Raw genomic sequence first — 25,510 nt, 5'->3', positions numbered from 1 at the left:
ACTAATGTGTGTGCTGCACTTACACAGAACTGCGTAGGCCTATAAGGTTAAGAGCAACAACACTAACAGATATTTACTGCATGAACAATAGCGGAGGAATGCATCCTCAATTGTTTACTGCCTTCTGTAGGTGGTTCGCAAAGCCAAAGAATTTGCAGGAGAAGAGATTTGTTTCACAGTAGCGAAGATAAGACGAACAGGAGCTCATAGCTCTTAAGGTTTGAGTTTTAGGACTTGTGTTTACTGGCTGTTGTTGTCTTGTTTTAGTCCACCTCTCAAAACAACGAATATTTTTTAACGGCGTGTATTTTCTAAGCGAGATTCTCATCCCGGAAATACTTCGCGCGTACACCGAAGTGTCGTGGCGCCATGAGGCCGGCGCTGGGGAAATGTCACACAAGAGGCGGCTGCCAGCATCAAAGGATGCGCCAGGCAGCCGGCGAACACTAAGCACTCAGTGCAGTGACAGTCGAGAATAGGCGGCCTCAGGTCAACGTTCTCCGATGTCAGTTAAAAGAGCCCTCACTGCGCGTGCAGCACTCAGAAGCTCCATGCACGAAAACCCAGTCAAATTAAATCACCACCTGAAACCATGCTTCCATTAGGCATACGAACGTGATATAACCAGTTTTGCTTCTGCGTAAGCAGTAGTTGCAATTAATTCTTACTTTTTGGTGTCATGGTATCCGTACTTGCTCATTAAATACCTTGTTAATTCTGGTATTGCCTTTTCACAAGAGTTGTTGTTGTTGTGGTCTTCAGTCCTGAGACTGGTTTGATGCAGCTCTCCATGCTACTCTATCCTGTGCAAGGTTCTTCATCTCCCAGTACCTATTGCAACCTACATCCTTCTGAATCCTTGGTCTCCTTCTACGATTTTTACCCTCCACGCTGCCCTCCAATACTAAATTGGTGATCCCTTGATGCCTCAACACATGTTCTACCAACCGATCCCTTCTTCTAGTCAAGTTGTGCCACAAACTTCTCTTCTCCCCAATCCTATTCAATACTTCCTCATTAGTTATGTGATCTACCCATCTAATCTTCAGCATTCTTCTGTAGCACCACATTTCGAAAGCTTCTATTCTCTTCTTGTCCAAACTATTTATCGTCCATGTTTCACTTCCATACATGGCTACACTCCATACAAATACTTTCAGAAATGACTTCCTGACACTTAACTCTATACTCGATGTTAACAAATTTCTCTTCTTCAGAAACGCTTTCCTTGCCATTGCCAGTCTACATTTTATATCCTTTCTACTTCGACCATCATCAGTTATTTTGCTCCCCAAATAGCAAAACTCCTTTACTACTTCAAGTGTCTCATTTCCTAATCTAATTCCCTCAGCATCGCCCGACTTAATTAGACTACATTCCATTATCCTTGTTTTGCTTTTGTTGATGTTCATCTTATATCCTCCTTTCAAGACACTGTCCATTCCGTTCAACTGCTCTTCCAAGTCCTTTGCTGTCTCTGACAGAATTACAATGTCATCGGCGAACCTCAAAGTTTTTATTTCTTCTCCATGGATTTTAATACCTACTCCGAATTTGTCTTTTGTTTCCTTCACTGCTTGCTCAATATACAGATTGAATAACATCGGGGAGAGACTACAACCCTGTCTCACTTCCTTCCCAACCACTGCCTCCCTTTCACTTCCCTCGACTCTTACAACTGCCATCTGGTTTCTGTACAAATTGTAAATAGCCTTTCGCTCCCTGTATTTTACCCCTGCCACCTCCAGAATTTGAAAGAGAGTATTCCAGTCAACATTGTCAAAAGCTTTCTCTAAGTCTACAAATGCTAGAAACGTAGGTTTGCCTTTCCTTAATCTAGCTTCTGAGATAAGTCGTAGGGTCAGTATCGCCTCACGTGTTCCAACATTTCTACGGAATCCAAACTGATCTTCCCCGAGGTCGGCTTCTTCAATTTTTAACTTTTTAAAATTCTGACAAGTACATAGCATCTCATACCGTTACTGATATTTTCGTCACTTGTAACTGTAACAAAATATGACAATTCCTCCAACAATTCATGAATAAAAAATCTTGTCGAGTCAAAAGAGGGAAGACATTGTTTTCAGTCACTTTAATTTTTTTACAAGAGAATATTTACAGATTTAATTTCAACTATGAGTTATTCTATTTTTTTAGCAATGGATATTTAAGAACAAATATAAGTTGAGAGTAAACCGAAGAACGATGAAAATATTGTGCAGTAGCAGAAATGAAATTAGCTTCACAATCGAGGCCATGTAATGGAAACTAGCAACTGAAGGTTCTCTCCAGAATGAAGGTGAAAAATTAAATGTCGTAACTTAGCTTTAGTGAACTTCTCTCCATGAATCCCAACAATTTAAAGGTCAGGAATATGTAAATATTTTTGGAAGTGTAAAAAGTAGCGGCTTTTCTTTGTCCTGCAGTTTCTCCTGACACGTCGTCAAGAGAACATGTACATCTGAAGATCATGTACGGTATACGGTGGCTTGGCAGTTTAGTGTCGACCATAACAATGCACTAACGAACTGTGAATTCAGGTTTAAGGAGCGTAGCTGGTGATGCGCATGGACCACGCTACCTCATCGCTGCCATGGCTTGAGGAAGACTCTTATTGCCAGTGTTAAAAATCGCACAAAACACCGGTTATGTGCTAGCGTTTTATCGTGCACTATCGTATTTGACACTTGACATACACAGTTTGATAAAAAAAAGGGAGAATCAGTTTTTCTCAAAAATCTCTATTTAATGTCGATATTAATTTCATTAGCTGCAAAGCACTCGCCACGTGATACAATGACATTTGTGCCAGTGTTTTTTACTATCTTTGAAGAACTTCTGCAACATAATTTCCGGTATAGCTTTAACCTGTTTCACCTATTCTGTCTTTATCTCGCCAATATTAGCAGAATATTATCCTTTTATGGTTCTTTTCACCTTTGTTGACAGGGTGAGGCCACAGTGAGGCATATGCTACTAATACGAAGGTTAAGAACTATAAGACTGTTACAATAGCCCTTCTAAGTACTCGTATGAGCGGCGGTAAAAACTTGTGTTGTACTACGTCTTTGGCACTTAAGAATGTACTGAGCAAGGCATCCGCAGTTGATGGGACTTATGAGCTTTTTTCCTTTTTTGCTGTTCAGGAAGCTTTCAGTGGTGTGACTGGCCCTTAGCTTCGAGTCATTCCCGTCCAGCCCTGCTCTGTAAATTACGACAGGGTAACAATTATTGAACTATATAAAAAAACGTAAATTAGTTACAAACTGCAGCGTGCACGCACTTTATTCAACATGTAAACGTCACGACAAATATTCAGATTTAGGTTATAATACGTTCGATATGCCTGCCATCATTGGCGATGATGTGGCACAGACGGATAGCGACATTCTGCACGACCCACTGATGTGTTGGAACATCGATGCTGTCGATGACCTGCTAAATGGGTGTTTTCAGCTCAGCAGTGGTTTCAGGTTTGTTGCTGCACACCTTGTCTTTAAGGGGAGTTGGAACGCCCTATCACGACAATGTTAAATTCAGTGACTTGGCTTCCCTGTATTTCAGGAACCACTGCAGCCATTGACATGAAACTTTTACAGGATATTAAACAGTATGTTCTGAGTCTGCTGAACGACAATAGTTGCATTTCAGCCACTGTTTTTGGAAATACAATTTTTTAATTACACGGTTAAAATTTGTGTACTTTTTTGTACGTTATCCTAAATAATTTTAATTATATATAACATTACGTTCTTCTTTTAGTTCGGTGGACTCAGGATATGTATGTTATTACTTCCTGAATATTTGAATACTCTACTCGAAGTGGTTTCTGACATTTACGGAAAAATGCAACAGAGAATGCAAATTTTAAGGAACGGCTTCCAAAGTTTCAAAGGACTGTAACTGACTAAATATATGCTTAATTTTTTATTTTTTACCCTGCACCATACTGTATATCATCCTCTTGTCTTTTTCCAAGTTTTTTCTTATTTTCTACTTTCTGGACTCCTAAGTGACCAACTGTGCTGCATACTCTGCTTTATCAATGCGAACCTTTTCCATCCGTGCAAGTTCTCTGATGCAGTTCACTCCCGGATTAATTCCCATATGCTGTAGCACTTTCACCCTATCGGAGTTGCCATCAAATGGTTCAAATGGCTCTAAGAACTATGGGACTTAATATCTGAGGTCATCAGTCCCCTAGACTTAGAACTTCTTAAACCTAACTAACCTAAGGACATCACACACATCCATGCCCGAGGCAGGATTCGAACCTGTGACCGTAGCAGCAGCGCGGTTCGGACTGAAGCGCCTCAAACCGCTCGGCCACAGCGGTCGGCAGTGTTAAATGTTTATGGCTGTATGAACTATTTGAGTACTGGGCATTGCGGTAATTGCACCATGAATCAGGTCGAGGAGGGCAAAGGTGGTGTACTGGTTTTTCATCAGTTCACAGTCTGTGGAAGAAGGTATCCCATACTGCCTGCTTCTTTTTCAACAGATCCTCAGTATTATTTCTAATGGCCATCCCCTAATACTGCTGTAGTTCATCAATCATTTTGTCTGTCAGCCTGCTTCTTATGGTTTTACCATCAGGAAGTTTCTTGTTTCTCAAACTTTGTTTCAACTTCCTCAGCCTGGTGCCCATCCTCTTCTCGACATGACCTTGATAACACAGCAATTCACAACCTTTGAAAGGGTACAGTACCGCTCGACATTGAAAATAGGTACAACATACTTCATTATTTTTGTCAGAACAACACTTTTTTTGTAAAATAACTCAATTTCAATTAATACAGCGAAGCCGGATACCAGTGTGGGAAAGAATGACAATTTATTTATTTAATTGATCACATGTGCACTCCCACAAAATAAATCCCTACGTCCAGTTTGGTGAAATCTGTGAAATGAATGAATGTATGGTCGTCTGCTAACCGCAGATAGTGAATGTGAATATATGATCATCTTTGAGTCGATCCTTTGGCCACCTTTGGTGGGACCAAAGATACGAAATTTACCTGAGGTTTGAGCGCCTGAAATGTGGCTGACCAATACGGTAGCCAGGTGCTCCCCCACTTCGACAGAGGTGCGAGAGGACTTGAAGAACGGCCGTGTTTCAGCACTCTGCCGCTGGATCTTGTGTTGTTAAGACTTGTCTTAGTTGTGCTCCGTAAAGACAAAAGAGTGGTGACATGGTATGCATGTGGAATACTTAAGAGTAGTTTGAAATAATAATTTCTCTATTTCAGGAACTTTTGTGGGGAGAATTAAATGTCAGGCAGGTAATATTAATGGGATCGTAGTAATCTTCGGAAGTGACCAATGGTCACAATGAAACCACGTGTAGCAATAAGTTGAAATACTTCCGTGTGCTTAAGTTAAGCTGAATTACTAGCATGTGTACTATAAGTTGAAATATTTAAGAAATAGCGTGTGCAGGACTTGAAATTAGAGGCGAGTACTTCCACGTGTTGAGTACTGTGTGAGTCTCAATCTGTGTATGAGACAAAGGATAAAGAGAAGTACTCGTCCATGGTATCAGTTGAGGACTCGTGTGTGTGATGAATATGTTCTTAATATTACTTTGCGTGATATGTTTCCGTGCGACGCTTGATTCAAACTATAATACTCTGAGAGAGAAGCAAGGTGTCAGCCGTCTATCCAGCAACGCCACTTGGCTTCCATTTGCACAGGAAGACGTGCATATATCTCCAGAGTTCATAGTAGAAAAGAAGAATTACGAAGTGGGGCAGTGTCATGTGAAACTGGGATAAATACTAATTGAAGTGGGAAAACTGAAAGTGATAATGTTGTGACTATTTATTGTGTTGTATTCCATGTTGTAGTGTGGTGTATGTCATGTAATTTGGGTATGTGTGGTTTGCATGGGAGAGTAGCAAGGTAGTTTCAGAGGTAGTGGGTTGTGCGTGTTCCTTTTGTACCGCTCGGTCTGGAGGAAAGTTTCGTGATGATGGTTGTGAGAGTCGAAGTGTGAGATATAATAAAAGATCCACCATCCCATCCAGAAAGTGCACTGTAGCGTTAAATAATTACCAGACCGTAAGGTAGAGAATCACCAATGTAAAGCCATGCCCACTGGGCGGAATTTCTCATGTGTTATTGTTGTAGGTTATAGAATTTGTGTGTTTAGGTTATAGAATTTATCGGAATAAATAAGATAGTGAAAAGAAAAAGATTGGTGGCCTTTTCCTTCGAATTGTATGTTGTCATGATATCCAGAATTTATAATGTATGCGCCACTCATATTCAGTGCGATGGCCACGTGTTGATAAAAGCCGTTAAATAAAAGAAAAAAAAAGAAAAAAGCAAATGTGGTATTGCCAGTGCGTAGTGAACAGTCAGAGTTCTGTAAATTACTGATAGTCAGATGTGCGTTCCATTGCGTATTATTCATATAGGAGGATAATTTGTAACTTAATTGTGAGTACGAGAGTTCATGTTACTCGATAAATAAGAATGAATCCACTCGCTTGGCAGACCACTCATCTTGCAGGCCTGACTGCTTGATGCCACAGTATGAGCAAGGCATGTGGGTGCCTCTCACCTTCTATATAAAAAAAATTACCGATCTTATTAGATCTTGAAGTAATGCATGTAAAAATTTTAGCATTTTTAACCGGTGTACATTATATTTAAAAAAATAAAATACTTCCTGTGTGAGTTTATAAGCGATATATATATATCATTTTATTCGGAAAATTGCAAATTTTGTAATGATATAAAAATTCGAAAATGCGAGAAAAATTTTTCCATTCTAACTCCCCTTAATATAGCCCCATGAAAAGGTGTCGCATGTTTTCAGATACAGAGAATATGGCGGCCAATCGAGTCCCATGCCTTTGGTCTGTGGTTACCCCAGAGCCAGAATGCGATCCCCAAAGTACTCACCCGGAGCCAAACACTCTCCTCTCTCGAAAGCGGTTGAGCTCCGTCTTGCATGAACCACATCTTGTCGAAATCAGGGTCACTTTGGATAATGGGGATGAGATCATCTTCCAAAACCTTCACGTACCGTTCGGTAGTCATCGTGCCATCAACGAATATCGCACCGATTATTCCGTGATTGGACATTGCACACCAGACATCACCAATTGAGGGTGAAGAGACTTCTCGATTGCGAAATGCGGATTCTCAATCCTCCAAACGTGCCAATTTTGCTCACCGAAGAACCCATCTAAATGAAAGTGGGCTTCGTCGCTAAACCAAACCGTGCATGCGCGTACTAATTCCCATCAAGTCCCGCAGCCAACCGTGCACTTTGAAAGTCCTAACGCAAACCGTTCAGAATTTATGACGATTTTTTTTCATATAGTTCAATAATTCTCACCCTGTCGTTCATTAGTACAGAAAGGAGAAGGATACGAGGGTACACATGCATTCAGCAACCTGCCACATTTAGTATACAATCTTTTAAGAGTAACTTGGTGTGCTGGTAGACTGAATTAAAGAACTTTCCTTTGGGGAATTTTCACTTCACTGAGGAATATCAACAGAGCAAATCTTAAAAGTAATATTTTAGGTTATTTTATAATTAACATTAAAACTGCAACAGAATAATATTTCATAATGTTAAAGCATTTCATTGTATTCTACTGGAATGAAATGTACGTCTTTTCACATCCCAGAGAGCAATATCCGCAGGCTCCGTTGATTTTAGCCGAAAATAAATAATTTCAGAATACATTTTTCTGACATTCACATCACGCTCAAAACAACCGTAAAACTTACTGAGCAAGGTGGCTCAGTGGTTAGCGCATTGGATTCGTATTCGGAAGAACAACGGTTTAAATCCGCTTCGGCACATCCAGATATAGGTTTTTCGTGATTTCCCTGAATCGCTCCAGGGAAATGCCACGAATGGACCCTCTACCCATTTCCTTCTCCTATCTTCAGATAATCCGAGCGTGTGCTCCGTCTCTAATGGTATCGTTATCGACTGGACGTTAAGCCCTAACTTCCTTACTTCCGTCTTCTTGAAAAATCACTTTGGAAAAAGAGCTAGTTCATGTGGTACCAACATGAGCAACCTTTCTGGCTATAATCCAGCGACTGCCAATAAACATTTTCTTCACCTTCTCATTTCGTCATCAGCTAGACTGCTAGTGAGCCCACATCGCTTGTCATCATCAGAGTTTTCAAGACCCTATTCGAAGAGTTTATACTACTTGTAAAAGCTTGTTTTAGTCATTTAATATTTGTTGCATACATTATTCAACTTTTCGGATGTAGTGATGCACGTAACCTTATTGCGAATTCTGTGTTAAATTTTTCCTCAAGTTGAAAACCTCCGACCAATAAGAAACATGAGTAAACTTTTCTACAGCCATCAATAAAATAAGTGTCTAAAATGGGTACCAAAGACAAAGCACGTCAAGGACGCACTATAACAATACGAAACAAGCAAAAAAACTGTCAGTACGACACTTAAGGTCAGCACAATGAATCATATCTTTTATTGAACCGCGTACCTACAGAATATTAAGGAAGAGGAAAAATTCTGTCATGTAGTAGTATATGTTTAACACTACACTTAACATTCTTTAAGTGAAAGTTTAGTTGGACAATTAGTAGGTGTTTTTTAAAAATTAGTTTCATGCTCTACTTTGCAGGGTAGAACGGACTGTCCGGGATACTACCTGTTGTACAGCCCAGTTATTCTCAGTCAAGCACCAGGAGAGATACTGGTGGGCAGAAGGGGTTCCAGTTATACTTGGGAGTGAATTTCCAGTCCCGGTATTTGTCATATACGATGTAAATAGTAAAACACTGCATCAGTTGCGCTTTTTCATGCATCGTAAAGCGTTTCGAGAATTTATTTTCATTATCAACTGCAAATATTTAGGCATTTTATACGATGTTTGCGAGGGAATTTTTCTGCCTCTCTTGCCCTACAGTCTTTCTTTTGTGGTTTTATTGCAGGGCAAGAGAGGCAGAACAAGACATAAAAAATATTTGGTACAAAAAATGAAATTGATACATTAGCAGCAGATCTAAGATAATGCACAAAAATATTAAATTCACAGTTGAATGTGAAACTAACAAAAGAATTAACTTTCTTGACTTGAATATTTATAATAGTAACCACAAACATCAATTTAGTATTTGCAGAAAACCTATCACCACAGATGTCGCCAACAAAAAATGGCATATTTCAGAGTGATGGTACATCGAATTAAAAAAGTACCAATGAGTGACACAGATCAACAACATGAAATCAATATAATTAAAACAGCTGCTCATAATAGTGGATATAAACCCACAATAATAGAAAAACTCCACAACAAAATGCAAACAAAAACCACAGATCCACTTAACAGCAATACACACAACATGCACGCTAAACCAAATCAGTGTGCCACAGAAACCAAACATAAACATGCTGCTCTCCCATACAAAGGCCCACTATCATACCAAACAGCAAATTTATTTAAAAGAAAAATATCGCAATCAGCTTTTCCACAAATAATAAATAACAACAAAAAATAATCCAAGATGTAAACACCTCCAAGAGCCCCTACAGTAAGTCAGGAATATACAAGCTCAAATGTGATGCATGCCCGAAATTCAACATTGGACAAACAGGCAGAAGTTTTGAAATTATACAAAGAACACATTGATGCTTTAAGGTTTGGTAACTTGAACAAATCTGTATTTGCAGCCCATATTGCTGAAGAAAGCCATTCAGTGAGAAACTTTGAGAACAACTTGAAAATTTTACATCTAGCAGAAAAGGGTGCCACTATGAATATATTGAATGAAATAGAAATACAAGCACCCAAAAACAGCAATCCAGACTATATCCTTAATGAACAAACTGTGTTGGCTAACATCCCTTTCATGAAAAATTTTCAAAAATTATTTTCCACCCTCCAAAGCAAATAGTATTCCTTCACCTATCTGCAGATCAAGTAGCAAATTTATATGTTACTACGATTCTCATGATGCTAAATGTAAATAAATAATGTACTGTCTTACCTATATATATATATATATATATATATATATATATATATATATATATATATATATATATATATGGGTAAGACAGTACATTATTTTCCACCCTCCAAAGCAAATAGCATTCCTTCACCTATCTGCAGATCAAGTAGCAAATTTATATGTTAACTGAAACGCCTTTTACATGTATCGTAACATTATAAAGATGCTCCATGTTTGGAAAAAGATAATATATTCACTTATGTCACTGAAACGCCTTTTACACCAGTACTCTAAAATTTTTCGATCATTTTACTTCATATTGTTACATGACATTCTACTAATATTCAAGGAAACAGACTAAAATTTTATTCAAACAATCCTGTACAGACTTTCTGTTAAAAACTGACTGTGAGAAATAAAATCCTGTGTAGCGAAAATTTATGTCTTCGTTTTCTTACTCAAAGTCAGTTTTAATCTAGATATCCAGGCATTTAAACCGCTAGACAAATTGTTTCTTCACATATATTCTTTCTTATTACACATAATTTGAAACAAAAAATTGTATGCACAACGCTGTTTTCATTTCTTCCTCACAGTTGGTTTCCAGAGGAAAGTTGGTTCAAAATGGCTGTGCGTACTATGGGACTAAAACATCTCAGGTCATCAGTTCCCTAGAACTTAGAACTACTTAAACCTAACTAACCTAAGAACATCACACACATCCACGCCCGAGGCAGGATTCGAACCTGCGACCGTAGCGGTTGCGCGGTTCCAAACTGAAGCGCCTAGAACCGCTCGGTCACACCGGCCGGCAGATGAAAGTTGTATTTATGGCTTATGGACTTATGATTAGAATACTTCTATGGAATCTGAGTCATCCGAAGCTTTGCAGTCCTACGCGTTCACGGATTAAAACTATGAGAAATACTGTCACTGAAGCTACTATCCTCACAGATGCAGAAGCTGGATAGGTCTCTCTGTATCTCTTATGTTAGTGATCCCAAAACATTTACCCATTCATTTTAAGTGACTTAATTTCTAAACCAAGGTTTCGTTTGGAATAACTAAACAAGTCTCCACATCGGAAAGAGAGAGGGTAAGAACAGGCGGATAGAAAGGGGGAGGGAAGAAAATGGACGGAGAGAGGGATGAGGAGAAGTTGGAGAGACATTGTGGGGAGGAGAGGAGATGGACAGTGAGAGACGGGGGGGGGGGGGGGGGGAGGAGGTGGAGATGGCCAAATAGAGGGGGGAAGAGGAGGCGATGAACAAAGAGGAGGGAGAAGGAGAAGTAGATGAGGACATACAAACATGAAAAAAAGTTTTGAATTGCCTCAGTTCCCTGAGTTCCGGAACCTGTACAGAAAATTGGAATAGAGATCAATATAAACATCATTTCAGCCCTTTTTATTGCTCATGAAAACCACACAGTGCATGTTGCAACACCGTACAGCGAGAGGTGGTGGTCCAGATTTCTGTACACACCGGTACCTCTAACACCCAGTAGCACGTCCTCCTGCATTGATGCATGCCTGTATTCGTCGTGACATACTATCCACAAGTTCGTCAAGGCGCTGTTGGTCCAGATTGTCCCACTCCTCACCGGCGATTCGGCGTAGATCCCTCAGAGTAATTGGTGAGTCGGATAGTCCATAAACAGCCCTTTTCAATCTATCCCGGGAATTGTCGATAGGGTTCATGTCTGGAGAACATGCTGACCACTCTAGTCGAGAGATGTCGTTATCCTGAAGGAAGTCATTCACGATAGGGGCGCGAATTGTCTTCCATGAAAACAAATGGTTTGCCAATATGCTGCCGACATGGAGGATGGCACTCAAGTATCGTACAGCCGTTACGGCACCTTCCATGTTCACCAGCGGCGTACGTCGGCCCCACATAGTGCCACCCCAAAACAGCAGGGAACCCCCAGCTTACTGCACTCGCTGGACAGTGTGTCTAAGGCGTTCAGCCTGACCGGGTTGCCTCCAAACACGTCTTCGACGATTTTTTGGTTGAAGGCATATGCGACACTCATCGGTGAAGAGAATGATGACAATCCTAAGCGGTCCATTCGGAATGTTGTTGGGCCCATCTGTACCGCACTGCATGGTGTCGTGGTTGCAAAGATGGACCTCGCCATGGACGTCGGGAGTGAAGTTGCGCATCATGCAGCCTATTGCGCACATTGTGAGTCGTAACACGAGTGCTGTGGCTGCACGAAAAGCAATATTCAACATGGTTGCTTTGCTGTCAGGGTTCCTCCGAGCCATAATCCGTAGGTAGCGGTCATTCACTGCAGTAGTAGCCCTTGGGCGGCCTAAGCGAGGCATGTCATCAACAGTTCTTGTCTCTTTATATCTCCTCCATGTCCGAACAACATCGCTTTGGTTCACTCCTAGACGCCTGGACACTTCCCTTTTTGAGAGCCCTTCCTGGCACAAAGTAACAATGCGGACGCGATCGAACTGCGGTATTGATCGTCTAGGCATGGTTGAACTACAGACAACACTAGCCGTGTACCTCCTTCCTGGTGGAAAGACTGGAACTGATCGGCTGTCGGACCCCCTCCGTCTAACAGGCGCTGCTCGTGCATGGTTGTTTACATCTTTGGGCGGGTTTAGTGACATCTCTGAACAGTCAAAGGGACTGTGTCTGTGATGCAATGTCCACAGTCAGCGTTTGTCTTCAGGAGTTCTGGGAACCAGGGTGATGCAAAACTTTTTTTGATGCGTGTATATTCAATTCCTGTACACATTTAGCAATTGCGAAGTATTGCTGGGTTCACTAGTATAAATAATAAAGAGCAAAATAGACAGAATGCCATAGTTGTTACACGAATGAGAGAATAATAATTTATGCAGAAGGATTGAATATATCTTATTATTGTCTCTTATGGTGTTATGGTACCAGGATGTCTTGTAAATTCTGGAAGAAAAAGTTCTGAGTTGAGTAGGTTTGTTCGTTAAGGGTTTTTGGAGGTGACTGTAGCTTTTAAATCTAAATCTCCAATTATAAGATATATTTCATCCTGCTGCATACATTACTATTCTCTTATGCATCTAGCATCTACGATGTTCTCTTTGTTTACTCATAAGTAAATTTTTCATTACTGTTTGTATTACCATGCCCATATGAAGAAAAGCTCTATCGCAGATCGGTAACAACTCATTCACTATATAATTACATAGTAAATATTCCACTCTATATTTTTAACTTTTGAGAAGATTTTTAATGTAAGAAAATACCTGCAGCTAACAATATTCACTTGCATCTATTATCTGTACTTTCAAGTTTTTATTCTGTAATATTTGGCGTCTCAGGCCAAGGATTGTGATGTGACAAAGTGTGATACCGTACTCGCAGTCTTTGTACTTACATTCAATATTTACTTACTGTGAGTAAGTGTTAAACAAAGTGCAGCTAAATACTGTGAATGTGTGCGTATAAACTGAAACGTACATTATCAGAACGGATTTTCCACGGATACCACGAAGTCGAGTACTGTAAGTATCCAAAAAGTAACAACCTTTTCGTTTCATCAATTTTTAGCTATCAATAACTCAATTTCCATCGCTTCTGGCAGCACCACGACCAAAGCGTCTAGATAAAGATGATACAGTAGTGTTTCTAACTCCTACATCTGATGATGAGCCTGCATTGCCTCGAAAACTAGTTAATGGTACAGAAAATAAATAGCATCAAAAATTCAAAAGCGTGACTGGTTGCATATTTATAAACAAATAAATCGTCAACTCATAAATATGATAGTCGGCCGCGGTGGCCGTGCGGTTCTAGGCGCTGCAGTCCGGAACCGCGGGACTGCTACGGTCGCAGGTTCGAATCCTGCCTCGGGCATGGATGTGTGTGATGTCCTTAGGTTAGTTAGGTTTAAGTAGTTCTAAGTTCTAGGGGACTGATGACCTAAGATGTTAAGTCCCATAGTGCTCAGAGCCATTTGAACCATAAATATGATAATCCAATTTTCGCATTAATTAATCTATATAAATACAAATCAATTGCCGCACCTGTGGCACATAAAAAAGAGTATTACTTCAGAAAGGCTCGACCGGTATCACCGATTTCTTTGTGTGTGTGTGTGTTTGTGTGTGTGTGTGTGTGTGTGTGTGTGTGTGTGTGTGTGTGTGTGCATGTGTGTTCATAATCATCAGGACAAGGTTTGGGTGAAAGAAAATGTTGGGAACATCCACAGGAAAAGTGGGAAATTTGGATGGTATTTTTGTACGAAAATCTGAGTGATAGAAATGTAACTGTCGGTTTGACGATTCATAAGAAAATGGCTTTCAGTTTGACAGGTCTGCTGTCGCACTTTTTTAATAAAAAACAACAAATTCCGCGATGAATATTGATATTTTTCGGAAAAGAATACATTTGAAAGCAATACGATCATATCGTTGGTGTTTTGCAAAGATTGATTTGATGTTCCCTAGCGGTAATATGATGTGTTGCAAACATTCAATTGATTTCACTTCGTGGTTCGTGTCTTTGGAAAAAAATGCCACCAACCAGCAATGTCGTTCGGCGAACGCGCAACGCAAGCCAACTATGTGACTGTCGATTCAATGAGACTGACGAAGATAGGAGAAAGCGTTTAGAGGTAAATCGAATACGAATTTTACAGTAAACACTTTCTCTTAAACCGACTGGGAGAAAGAACACGCGAAGCTGTGCTGCGAAAATGTGCGGTTTTGTTTTCCTTTTCGCATTTTTAACGGAATACAGGGAAGATGTGTTTATGGTGTTTATGGCTGACTTTATAATGCTAGCCGTTCGTAGATTAAAACCAAGCGAAATACTGTCATCAAAGCTACTATCCTCACTGATCCAGCAGCTGGATCAGTGCACTAATAGCCGAGCGGTCTTAGTCGCTGCAGTCATGGACTGAGCAGCTGATCCCGGCGGAGGTTCGAGTCCTCCCTCGGGCATGGGTGTGTGTGTTTGTCCTTAGGATAATTTACGATAAGTAGTGTGTAAGCTTAGGGACTGATGACCTTAGCAGTTAAGTCCCATAAGATTTCACACACATTTGAACATTTTTAGTACACTAATGGTTTCACACTGGACTCGCATTCGGGAGGACGACGGTTCAATCCCGCGTCCGGCCATCCTGATTTAGGTTTTCCGTGATTTCCCTAAATCGCTTCAGGCAAATGCCGGGATGGTTCCTTTCAAAGGGCACGGCCGACTTCCTTCCCCATCCTTCCCTAATTCGATGAGATCGATGACCTCGATGTCTGGTCTCCTTCCCCAAAACAACCAACCAACTAATGGTTTCAACCAATTTACTCATTCATTTTGAATTCTATTCCCAATCAAGGTTCTGTTTGCAATGACAATAAATAAGGTCTGAGAGAGGGGGGAAGAGGAGATGAACAGAGAAAACAAATATAAAGAAGTGGAAGGATAATATGGAGAGAGAAAAGTGAGAGGAGAAGATGAATAGAAAGAGCGTGTAATAAGAGATATACAGGGAGCGGGGGAAACAAGTTGGAGGGGGGGGGGGGGGGGCAGAAGGAAATTATGACGTTTATCCAATTGCCATCCATATTTAGCAATTGCAAAACATTACGAGTTTCGCTAGGTAATATATATTTCCAATATCTTTTAGCCTCGGTGAATTACCTTAAACAATTCTATGAAATTATAGACTATGTTCTCGAAATCGTCACACCGTGAGGGTGTCGCATCACAGGAACGTTAGCTGAGGTGTTCCGGCACTGCAAAAGAAACAACCGTCGATGCTATAATGAAAACATGGAAAAACTAAATCTCTTGATAAAACGAAGTAGGTAAGCTTATAGTTTAAGGTCCCACGACATCGTAGTCATTACAACGGTTCAAAATGAATGTCCATAGGTACTGATCAAACACAACATTGTGATGAATTATGTCTCACAGTCTTACTCTCGATGTTACACTTGCATCTGGATGACTGCTGGTAACTGATACATAAAGGCGTAGGAACAGGCAAGTGTATGTGTGTGTGTGTGTGTGTGTGTGTGTGTGTGTGTGTGTGTGTGTGTGTGTGTTTTGAGGGGGTAGGGGGACAAGAGGATTCACTTGCCTCCTGCTGAACTCTAGAGTACAGACTTTTTTACTCATTACAAGATTCTTGAGTATTTCTAGAAATGATTGTTTCTAATCCTACACAGCTGCAGATTTTGTATTGCCGAGTGCAATGGGAAACATTGTTACTTTAGTAAACACTACATTGTTTCGTTGTCATGTTGTTCACGGGAAATTGTATTGTCCTCTCATAGTAGCTGCGGATTCGGCGTTGTGAACCTTTACAGAACGTTGCCGAACAATAGAATAACCGATCTTTACTGTGCCGCTTCCTTCCTTGATGAGCTACAGTAAGGGACCGTCCGAACCCCCGCACGGTACAAACACAGCTACACTGTACCTGCCCGACAACAGTCCCCAGTTCCAGGAACTGGCCCTTCATCTGCTGGACATCTTAATCTCAACCGTAGGTTCGAGTTTGACCCGTGAAGGCTTTCTAAGACTTCATTTAGTTTTACAGGGTAGCGAGATTGTGGCACAGTATGAGGACACGGTCATATTATACAGCAGGTGTATTCACCAATACTTCATCTGTGGACTCAGATACGGAGGAAATAGCAATTTCTGCTCAGGAAGAGACGAAAAAATGTGACATAAAGGTCAGAAAGGTATTGGGACCTTCTTAAATTGCATGGTTCCCATATGGCGTGCAAGTAAATGCAACATCCTCCATGGTGTTACAAGTTCTGTAGTACAGTTGCCATGGTTACACAATAGCGTGCCAAACCAGGGAGACAACGACCTTTTTCCTTTACTGACAGGTTGCTAAGTTGTTTTCGAATGTTTCCTACATGTAGATTCATTTTAATAATATAGAAAGATGTCCTTTTACATACTAATGAAATAGGCATGTCTCAAGATATGACACTAATCTGCCTTCAGAACATATTGACTGAATTAAATGTGGAACGTTTAAGATGTATGTACTTCCTGACAAATTTATTGCTTGGGAAACGACACATTCTCAAAGTCAACAAATTGGTTACATCAAAAATGACACTTTTGGAATCTTGCTACATCTTGGATAAATTTCTGCTGGTGCCCGTGGATTAAGAATAACTTTCATACAATCTGGGTACAAATGTTTTCTAAAAACGGAGAAATAACTGAAGAAAAGAAATTATACATGGCGTCCCAGGAGGAATGGTCAATATTTAAGGATGTGACAGGAAAGCTCATCTGAAGAAAAAAATTCTTTCCGAAGGGTTGCCGGGATAGAACACATTTAACGTGCATTTGCTTTTGGGCTAGTGGAGCGCGCATATGTGTCTTACCCACCCAACCAGTTCGACGTTTTGTTCTAGCCCACCCTAACTCGTTTCTTTCATCCTCTTTTCTCGGGATACCATTTTGTCATTAAACTAGCCAAACTAGCCAGTAGAAGGCGCAGTCGTTCATGAGCTGTTGAGAGTAAATAAGTGCGAGGAATTGAGAGAGTATCAAAGAGGAATACCGTTTAACTGTGTTTGCACACGTGCTAGCTAAAATGCCACACATTTGCTCCAATGAAGAATATGCAGAAGTGTTGTATGTTCACGGCTTCTGTGATGGTAGTGCTCCTACTGCTGTCGAAGAATACCGTCGGCGCTTTCCGATACGTAAAATTCTTGATCGCACAGTATTTTCCAGTGTTTGCAGCGTACTGTGTGAAATAGGTATTCTTCCAAAGTCCCATTTTTCTTCTGAACACGTAGTTGAACAATCTGTTCAGGAACAGTAACACGTTGTCGAAATGGTGCAGCGTAGTTGTGCAACCAGCACACAGTGACTTTCTACAGGTATCAGTGTCCCACGACATCGTGTATGGCGAAATTACATGAGAAAAATATATATCCATTTCACATACAGCGTGTTCATGATCTTCATATTGGCGATAACGCTAGACGACTTGGATTTTGTCACTGGTTAAATGACATACGTGTTAGGGAAGCTAGAAAAACTGAAAAGGGAAATGCTCATTCTCGATATAGTGGGAGCCAGTGAAGAGAAATGGAAAAAAGAGAAGGATTTCTGGTCAGCTGAGTATGGGGTAACATCAACAGCAGCAGAAAATAGTATAACGGAAGCAGGGTTCGTTATGAATAGGAAAGTAGGGCAGAGAGTGTGTTAATGTGAACAGTTCAGCGATGTGGTTAGTCTCATCAGAATCGACAGCAAGGCGACACCGCCAACGATCGTTGAAGTATACATGCCGACGTCGTAAGTCAAAGATGAAGATATAGACAAAGTATATGAAGTTATTCAAGGGGTAATTTAGTAAGTAAAGGGAGATGAAAATCTAATAGTCATGAGGACTGAAATGCGCTTTTGGGGGAAGGATTAGACGAAAGGGTTGTGGGAGAATATGGGCGTAACATTAAGAGTGAGAGAGAAGAAAGACTAATTGAGTTCTGCAGTGATTTCAGCTAGTAACAGCGAATACTCTGTTCAAGAACCACAAATATACTTGAAAAAGTTCGGGAGATACGGGAAAATTTCAGTTAGATTACATCATGATCAGGCAAAGATTTCGAAATCAGATACTGGATTGTAAGGCATACAAGGAGCAGATACAGAGTCTGCCCACAATTTAGTAGTGATGAAGAGTACATTGAAGTATAAAAGACTAGAAGAGAGTATCAATGTGCAAAGAAGTGGGATACGAAAGTACTAACGAATGAAGACATCCGCTTGAAGTTCTCTGAGGCTATAGATACTGCGATAATAAATAGCTCAGTAGGCAGTTCAATTGAAGAGGAATGGGAATCTCTAAAAAGGGCAACCACAGAAGTTGGAAAGAAAAACATAGATGCAAAGAAGGTAACTTCGAAGAAACAATGAGTAACAGAAGAAATACTTCAGTTGATCTGTGAAAGAAGGAAGTACAAAAATGTTCAGGGGAATTCAAGAATACAGAAATACGGATCACTTAGCAATGAATTAAATAGGAAGTACAGGGAAGAAGGAAGTACAAAAATGTTCAGGGGAATTCAAGAATACAGAAATACAGATCACTTAGCAATGAATTAAATAGGGAGTACAGGGAAGCTCAGGCGAAATGGCTGCATGAAGAATGTGAAGAAATCGAAAAAGAAATGATTGTTGGAAGGACTGACTCAGCATACCTATAAATCAAAACAACCTTTGGCGAAATTAAAAGCGTAGGTGCTAACATTAAGAGTGCGATGGGAATTTCACTGTTAAATGCAGAGAAGGGAGCGAATAGATGTAAAGAGTACATTGAAGGCCTCTACGACGGGGAAGACTTGTCTGATGACGAGGTAGTACAAGAAAAAGCAGTCGACACAAAAGAGACAGGGAATCCAGTATTAGAATCAGAATTTAAAAGAGTATTGGAAGACTTAAGATCGAATAAGGCAGCAGGCATCGATAACATTCCATCAGAATTCCTAAAATCAGTGGAGGAAGTGGCAACAAAACGACTATTCATGTTGGTGTGTGGAATGTATATGGCTGGCGATATACCATCGAACTTTCGGAGAAACGTCATTCACACAATTCGCAAAACTGCAAGAGCCGAAAAACGCGTGAATTGCTGAACAATCAGCTTAAAAGCTCATGTATCTAAGTTGCTGACAAGAATAATATACTGAAGAATGGAAAAGAAAATTGTGGATGTGTTGGATGACGATCAGTTTGGCTTTAGGAAAGGTAAAGGCACTGGAGAGGTAATTTTGGTGTTGCGATTGGTAGTGGAAGCAAGACTAAAGAAAAATCAAGCCACGTTTACAGGATTGTCGACCATGAAAAAGCTTTTGACAGTGCCAGATGATGCAAGATATCCGAAATTCTGAGAAAAATAGGGATAAGCTATAGGGAAAGACGAGTAATATACAATATGCGCAAGAGCCAGGAGGGTATAATAAGAGTGGAAGACAAAGAGCGAAGTGTTCTGATTAAAAAGGGTGTAAGACAAGGATGTAGTCTTTCGCCCCCACTGTTCAATCTATACATAGAAGGAGCAATGGCAGAAATAAAAGGAAGATTCAAGACTGGAATTAAAATTCAAGTCGAAAGGATATCAATGGTAAGATTCGCTGAAGCCATTGCTACCCATAGTGAAAGTGAAGAAGAATTACAGAATTTGCTGAATGAAATGAACAGTCTAATGGGTACAGAGTATGGATTAAGAGTAAATAGAGGAAAGGCGAAAGCAATGAGAAGTAGCAGAAATGAGAATAGCGAGGAACTTATCATAATTGCTGATCACGAAGTAGATGAAGTTTAGGTTCAAATGGTTCAAATGGCTCTGAGCACTATGAGACTTAAGTTCTGTGGTCATCAGTCCCCTAGAACTTAGAACTACTTAAACCTAACTAACCTAAGGACATCACACACAGCCATGCCTGAAGCAGGATTCGAACCTGCGACCGTAGCGGTCACGCGGTTCCAGATTGAAGCGCCTTTAACCGCACGGCTACACCGGCCGGCGAAGTTTAGGAACTCTGTTACCTAACCAGTGAAATAACCCATGACGCATGGAGCAATGAGGACATAAAAGTAGACTAGTACTGGTAAAAAGGGCATTACTGACCAAGAGAAATCTACTAGTATCAAACATAGGTCTTAATTTGAGGAAGAATTTTCTGATAATATACGTTTGGACGGTAATATTGTATGGTAGTGAGACATGGACTGAGGACAAATCGGAAAAAAAGAGAATCGAAGCATTTGAGACGTGGTGCTACAGAAGAATGTTGAAAATTAGGTGACTGATAAGGTAAGGAACGAGGAGATTCTCCGCAGAATTGGCAAGGAAAGGAATATATGGTATACACTGACAAGAAAAAGGGACACGGTGGTGGGCATCTATTAAGACATCACGGAATGACTTCCATGGTACTAGAGAGAGCTGTAGAGGGTAGAAAAGGTAGAGGAGGACAGGACTGGGATACATCCAGCAAATAACGGAGAACATAGGTTGCAAGCGCTACTCTGAGATGGAAAGGCTGGCACAGGAGAGAACTCGTGGCGGGCTGCATCGAACCAGCCAGAAGCCAGATGCATTGAAAAAAAACTACAAACGTCATTTGCTTCCGTTAATACTGTTCAGTGATGAAGCCACGTTTACACGGAGCAATTATCGATGGTTGTAGAAAAATCCAGACGCTACATTGGAAACTAATTTCCAAGTTCGTTTTTCGATCAATATGTGGTGCGACATGATCGGTAACATGTTGATGCGTCCGGTCATATCAGAAGAGCGAATTATGGGACAGATTCATTTACATTTTATGGAATTCGTTTGTTGAAGACTTTGAGGAAGTTCATTTGGCCACGAGGACTGCAATGTACTTCCAGCATGACAGGGCACTTCCAAATTTTACCAGATGTGTGAGGGAACATCTTAGTCGCAGTTAACCTAATCGCTCGATTGGTCGTGGCAGTACAGTTACGTCGCCACCAAGCTCGCCAGACCGCACGCCGTTAGACTTTTGTTTACGGGGTGGGGCGAAGTATGAGATGCACAAACGAAAGGTGAAGATGAAGATGAAATGCTTGGCTGCATCATGGGCGCTGCTGCCTTCATTAGGGAACGTGCAGAGGCACTCACCGTCAGACAAGCACAACAGCATGCTCTCGCAAGAGTGGACAAATCCAATGAAGTTGACGGTCGGATATTCGAACGTTTATTGTGAACTGTACAATGACTGTGATGTGACGCGCACGGCAGTGCTGAGATATGAATGTGTTAATAATACATATTTTTCGATTGATACTTTGTAAAACCCACTGTTGTACATGTGTAAACGTGAGATGTGTTAAATAATACAGGAAGTAAATGACAATGTATATTAAAATGTTCTATCTCGGAAATTGTTAGGAATGGCGCATATGGCCATTTGAAGTTTTCTGCATTAAATGATCGTTTCTGTCATATTCTCGAATACTGATCTTTCCTCCTGAGACACCTTGTGTGCGAGGTCTGATCAAAAAATTCCGGAACATTCGTAATTTCGCGTCAGTGATGCGTTTTTGGAGCTAAATGCGGTTGGCGTCCCTGTACACACCTGTGTTTAATGTGTAACTCCCGGAAGTTTCATTGTTTTATATCTGTTAGTTATTGTTCAGTACTATATTGAGCAGAACGTGGTGTCTCACAGTTTTCGAAATTCGAGTTAGAGGAGCAACGTATCTGCATTAAATTTTGCCTGAAATTCAAGAAAATCTTTGCAGAGACACACGAAATGATGCAGGAAGCCTACGGTGGTCAATGCTTAAGCCTTACTCGCAGAACGGAGGTCAAAGATGATTCTCGTTCAGGACGCCGTTCGAAGTCTACCAACGACGCTTTTGTCAGGAACGTCAAGGAAATAGTGCATGCCAATCGAAGACTGACTTTCCGAGATATTGAGAAGAACGTAACATTTCAGTTGGATGATTTCATGAAATACTGACACAGCATTTTGGAATGCATCGTGTTGACGCCAAGTTCGTCCCACGGCTCATAAGTCAAGACCAGAAAGACCTTCGCCTCACAAGCTGTGAAGAGCTATTGGACCGCGCAAATGAGATCGAGATGTTCCTTAGGAGAATCGTAACTGGTGATGAGACGTGGGTCTACCGTTATGATTTGAGAACAACTTTCAGTAATCACAATGAGTCGGGAAAGGTTCTCCAAGAGCAAAATAGCTCGTCAGGTCAGGTCAAATGTCAAAGCAAGCTAATAATTTTCTTTGACTTTCAAGGATTAGTTTATCATGAATTCCTGCCTCAGCGACAAAGTGTTAATCGATGGTACACTACTGGCCATTAAAATTGCCACACTAAGAAGAAATGCAGAAGATAAACGGGTATTTATTGGACAAATGTATTATACTAGAACTGACATGTGATTACATTTTCACGCAATTTGGGTGCATAGATCCTGAGGAATCAGCACCCACAACAACCACCTCTGGCCGTAATAACGGTCTTGATACGCCTGGGCATGATTCATACAGCTTGGATGGCGTGTTCAGGTACAGCTGCCCACGCAGCTTCAACACGATACCACAGTTCATCAAGAGTAGTGACTAGCGTATTCTGACGAGCCAGTTGCTCGGCCACCATTGACCAGACGTTTTCACTTGGTGAGAGATCTGGAGAATGTGATGACCAGGGCAGCAGTCGAACATTTTCCGTATCGAGAAACGCCCGTACAGGACCTGCAACATGCTGAAATGTAGGGTTTCGCAGGGATCGAATGGAGGGTAGAGCCACCGGTCCACTGTTCAAAGTGCCGTCAATGCGAACAAGAGGTGACCGAGACGTGTAACCAATGGCACCCCATACCATCACGACGGGTGATACGCCGGTATGACGATGACGAATACACGCTTCCAATGTGGGTTCACCGCGATGTCGCCAAACACGGATGCGACCATCATGATGCTGTAAACAGAACCTGGATTCAACTGAAAAAATGACGTTTTGCCATTCGTGCACCCAGGTTCGTCGTTGAGTACACCATCGCAGGCGCTCCTGTCTGTGATGCAGCGTTAAGGGTAACCGCAGCCACGGTCTCCGAGCTGATAGTCCATGCTGCTGCGAACGTCGTCGAACTGTTGACTCAGGGATCGAGACGTGGCTGCACGATCCGTTACAGCTATGCAGATAAGATGCCTGTCATGTCGTCTGCTAGTGATACGAGGCCGTTGGGATCCAGCACGGCGTTTCGTATTACCCTCCTGAACCCACCGATTCCATATTCTGCTAACAGTCATTGGATCTCGACCAACGCGAGCAGCAATGTCGCGATACGATAAACCGCAATCGCGATAGGCTACAATCTGATCTTTATCAAAGTCGGAAACGTGATGGTACGCATTTCTGCTCCTTACACGAGGCATCATAACAACGTTTCACCAGGCAACGCCGGTCAACTGCTGTTTGTGTATCTGAAAAGCTAATCATTTGCATATCACAGGATCTTCTTGCTGTCGGTTAAATTTCTCGTCTGTATCGCGTCATCTTCGTGGTGTATCAATTTTAATGGCCGGTAGTGTACTATCGGGACGTGTTGCGACGCTTACGAGGAAATGTGAGAAGGAAACGGCCTGAAATGTGGTGACACTTCATGGCTCTTGCGTCACTATAATGCACGCTGGTGCGTGACTTTCGTACCAAAAAAAGAAAAAAAGTTACTGTGCTGCCTCATCCTCCGCACTCTCCAGACCTGGCCCTTGCGGACTTTGTTTTTATTTCCAAAGTTGAAAACCCCATTGAAAGGACGAAGATTTGCAACGATAGACGAAATAAAAGAAAATTCGCAAACGACACTTGGCGCGGTCCAGCTAGAGGCGCACCAAGACAACTTCCGGAGCTGGAAACTATATTGGGAGCGGTGTATCAGTTGCGGAGAAGAATATTTCGAAGGAGACCATGCACAATAAGTAAACGGTAAGCGTTGAAAAATTTTGTGGAGGAAGTTTAGAAATTTTTTGGACAGGCCTCGTATTTCTGCCTCGGAATTGTGGTGATACATTGAGGTCCGACGCCGTCGTTTTCAGTGATTGGGCCGGAGTGTGCTGTTGGCGGCTGGAGGTGGGCAGTGAAGCATGGCTCGGTGTCGCGGCACAGCGCGCCTCTCCTGCGTCCCTGACCCCAGGAGCGTTGAGCAACCAGCGGCGCGTGCAGGGCCCGTAGAGTGTAGCGGGCTCAATTAGTGGCGCAAATAAATGTCGCCCCACTCACTGGTGGCAGCCAGGCTGCCGGACACGCCCATAACGGCTCCCACACAGCCAGCTTCCCTTTGTGTCTGACCGCCGCCGACAAGGACCGCTGAAATGTAACCGGGCGCGACATTCAAGCTATCTACCATTTAGTGGCATGTCCCTTGCAAGTGACACTACTTATTTGCTTAATGACAGTACGCTGTGGTTAGGCGGACATTTGCACTTGTGAATATATGACGAAACGTCTTCGATTTGTCAGCAAAACGATTTGTGATCCAGGTCAAAATGCACCCTTTTTGCAAAGTAATATTTTTATGTCAATGTACCCTGTCAATACCTTGCCAGAAAGATGATTAGATTCGTGAAATTCTGCAGTTGATCGAGGTATGGGCTAAGGTTCTCCTTCACTTTTCCGTGCACGTCACCGAGAGCACCTTAATGCACACCTTTTTGCCGGCGTTGTGGGAGTTCCTGAGGCTTTAAGCACTATGACAAACGTATTCTGAATTCGCACCAACGGCGACGCGTAGCCTGTATTCAGCGTTTGGCTTCCCCGCGGTTTAATTTTCTATTTATTTTTTCGTAAGTATATTCTTCAAAAACTCGCTTCTTCTTCTACATCGTTAAATAAACAAATTCTTCTTTGTGTTTTCGTAAGATCATGAACACAACAGAACAGCATCAGTTATGTGAAACAGCAAATAAATGTAAATAGTCTACGTTTGCGTACCTGTCCTCCACACTAGCGACCCAGTCCAACTTCGCATAATGAGCTCTAACAAGGGAAACTCCCCATCGCACCTCCCCCCC

The sequence above is a fragment of the Schistocerca americana genome, chromosome 5 (genome assembly GCF_021461395.2).
Source record: "Schistocerca americana isolate TAMUIC-IGC-003095 chromosome 5, iqSchAmer2.1, whole genome shotgun sequence".
NCBI lineage: Eukaryota > Metazoa > Arthropoda > Insecta > Orthoptera > Acrididae > Schistocerca > Schistocerca americana.
The sequence above is the reverse complement of the archived record's forward strand: the minus strand, read 5'-3'. Positions refer to the sequence as shown.